The sequence below is a fragment of the Nicotiana tomentosiformis genome, chromosome 5 (assembly GCF_000390325.3).
Source record: "Nicotiana tomentosiformis chromosome 5, ASM39032v3, whole genome shotgun sequence".
In the NCBI taxonomy this organism is placed as follows: domain Eukaryota; kingdom Viridiplantae; phylum Streptophyta; class Magnoliopsida; order Solanales; family Solanaceae; genus Nicotiana; species Nicotiana tomentosiformis.
Genome location: NC_090816.1, coordinates 97,720,494 through 97,723,891, shown reverse-complemented (window position 1 = coordinate 97,723,891; position 3,398 = coordinate 97,720,494).

The window sequence follows — 3,398 nt, the reverse complement described above, 5'->3', positions numbered from 1 at the left end:
GCTTCCCCGTCATCTTCAACGACCACTGTGGCCGCGGCCGACTTAGTTATGACCTTTATTTTCTTATTCTTATCCCCAGCCGAGGAAGAATGTCGCCTTATTGGATGCTTGTTCTCTGGCTGGGGACTCCAGAGGAAGTGCCCCCACCAGAAGGAGTCCCGAGGGCTCCACTTCAAGCAAGAGCACTTTGTAACAGTCTCGCAGCCTCCACGGGGTCTGCCAAAACCTCGACCTCAGGGAAGGTGATAGAGCTTTGCGGGAGTCCTGAATCAAGAAAAAAGATATGCTTAGCAAATTTACTTATGTTCATACAGATGCATAAAGTAGAAGGACTCAATTTACCATGGTTCTTGGCCTTTCACCCATATTTGGGAGCCATCTCCTTCCAGCGATGGGTTTCTGGCATTGTAATATCCAGAATCTTCTGAACCTTTTGGTCCAGGCCTTGAACCATTGGCGGTGTCCACCGAACAGCTGAAACAACGGAACCCAAGAGGTAAACAATGACGGGAAGAAATCTTTTTACAAAGGAAATAGATGAATAAATTACTAACTTACGTGAACGGTTCCATGATTCAGAAAATGATGGAGTTGTGGCCGGAATGATATCCCTATTAGAAATGATGACAAACTACTCCATCCATCCATAATAAATGTCATCATCCATGTTGGTAAGAAGGGCGTGGTAGTCACGTTTACTGAATTTATTACTCCCCCAAGGAAGATTTTGGGGGAGTAAAGGTTCATCATATGTTCCATGGTTAGGGTTTTATCCATTTTCGTGCACAGCCGGCGTAGGCAAGCTACCGTTCGCCATATAGAAGGGCCTACTTGTGCCAAGCAGACATGATACCGATGGCAGAACTCCAAGATCAAGGGGTCGAGCCCTCCGCTCAAAGAAAAGGGACCCACAATGAAAGGCTCATATAAACATACGTAAAACCTTCCTTGGTGATGGTAACCCGCTCTATCAGGTCGGGAGCAATGATGCTAAGGTCTGGGCAGTCACAGTCCTCCTTCATAGTAGGAATACTAAAAGGGCAAGTATAAGAAGGATACCTGTTAACAACCCAAGTCCGTAAATTCACGGAGGGAAACTTCTCTTGGAAGTCATTGAAGGTGCTCAGATGTTTGGGGATGATGGTGCTTACCGTGGGAGGATCGTCATCAACATCCACCTCTTTATCTTTGCTTCTCTCCGGGACTCCACTGAGAAGAAGGCTAGAGTTCTTGAAAGACTCAGTAAAATAAGCCATGATAGCAAAAAGATAATGGAGTTTTTTTAGGAAAATCGGAAAGGTATGAAAGGAGAAGAAGGTTAAGTGCAAAGAAGATAATGAACTTATGAACGCTTTGGAAGTGAAAGAGGCAAAATGATGGGTATAAGTATAGATATTGACGGCAAAAATTGTGGTCATGATTTTCTCGAGAACCGGCAAAAATATTGCAGAATCGTGGGGCAACACGTGTTCGGGGTATTAAATGCGAGAAGACGTGCGTCCTTTCAAGCGTCAGAGGCTGTTCAGAAGGTTTTCAGAAGATTTCCCGCCAAGAAAGGGATCTTCACCAACTTCCCGGCGACACTAAGATATGCCACGGGAAAGCAGGTGGACTATCGATATAGTGTAAAATTGGTTTACATTAAATGATCGAATGGCAATATGACACGTGGAACCGAAGACATGTAGATCGCGTAATAACTATTACCTGGAACAACATCTGCAATTGTCATCGGATAGATTCCGAAGGGAACATGATCAACGCGAGCAATTCAAATGCTTACCATCGGATATCAATGAAGAATATTCCCTGGCATTAAATAGGTAGCCGTTGCAGAGAATATTTACATTCATGACCTGCTTTTACATATTCATCAATGTCATTTAAAAGGGGCTTGATCCTAGGATCTTGTTTCCCTAGGTATAGCTATAAATAGTAGACTTAACAACCATTGTAAGACACGAAATCTTTGGCAAAACCTATGATATAATCCATTCTCGGGCTCAATAAAATAACTTTATTTTCTCTTTATATTATTCTTATTTCTGTCCCTGGAGGCACTGCTCTTAGAGCCAAGCTCACCATTTCCTTTGATTTTAATCGCTAAGTCTTATTTTTAATCTTGTTTATTTATCATTTTGAGATCAAATCGGTTCGCTTGTCTATAAACCATGTAACAAATTCAACTGTACCATTTTACGGGTAAACAACAGTATAAACGAATACTCCTTCCATAAGGGTAGCTCCGCTACTTCACCCTCCCCTATGTATAATAATTCTTTTTAAAGAGTAAAACCGAACTTGATTGGGATTTAGGAGATTTAAAAGGCCAAGGTATGGAATAGGTTCTCTCATCTCTATACCTTCTCTTTATAGCCATTCTTAACTCTGATTTAAAAAAAATGACTCTGAAATTACTCTCGACCCTAACTTTCTTTCTTTAGGGTTATTTCGTACTTTTGAAACTGGAATTTGTACCACATGAAGTTGTTTGACCTTATTGAACCAATGAATACCTTATAATCATTCACAATAAAGCTTATCATGATATTTCACAAATTTTGACAAGGGAACAGTAGATATGTTGTTCCATCACAGATTTTGACTAGGGAACAGTGAATATCTTGTTCCATTGAAGATTTCTGGCCTTGTTTATACCCTGCAGGCATTCATGTTACACCTATATATATAATATAATAATATTTCTACTTATATAAAAACAAAAACAGTACAGAAATAGTTGACTTACACTTTATTGAATTCCAGTTATGCATCCACTTGCATTTTTTTAAAAAGGACCACCTTGTTTGAAACATCAAGCTCGCTATCAATGCCACCAGCATATCTTGAAGTTCATTAAATTCTTAAGACTATTTAATTTAAAATGTTATATACTATTGCATCCTTGGATATATCTATTTTAATTTCATCTCAGGTTCTTATGTCAATCATTAAAACAGATTATGCCAAAACCTATACCTCCTCTCTTAAGCTTCAATTATGGCCTAATAATTTCACTATATTACTCTTAATAGTGTGGTGGAAAAAACAAAATCCGACTATCTTAACTAAAGTTCTTGGGTTCGAAAATACTTTCGTCTCTGAGAATCTTAGGTGACATAAATTTGAGTTAGTCGGATCAGTGTATACTCTTGGATGTTGAATGGTTATACAAAAATATTATTACACTTTCGTGTCATTGTCCCAAAAAAAAATCCTTTTTATTTCCTTTTCTTTGTTCCCTTTTTGGGAAGAGGAGAAGCCGTGAATATTAGCGGATGAAAAAGAAGAAAAGAGGAAGACCATTGGTGTGATTTGAATCCGATACCTAAATATAAATGGTGTAGGATAAGAGTTACAAATTAAGTTAGACATCCCCCCCCCCCCCCCCAAATGCT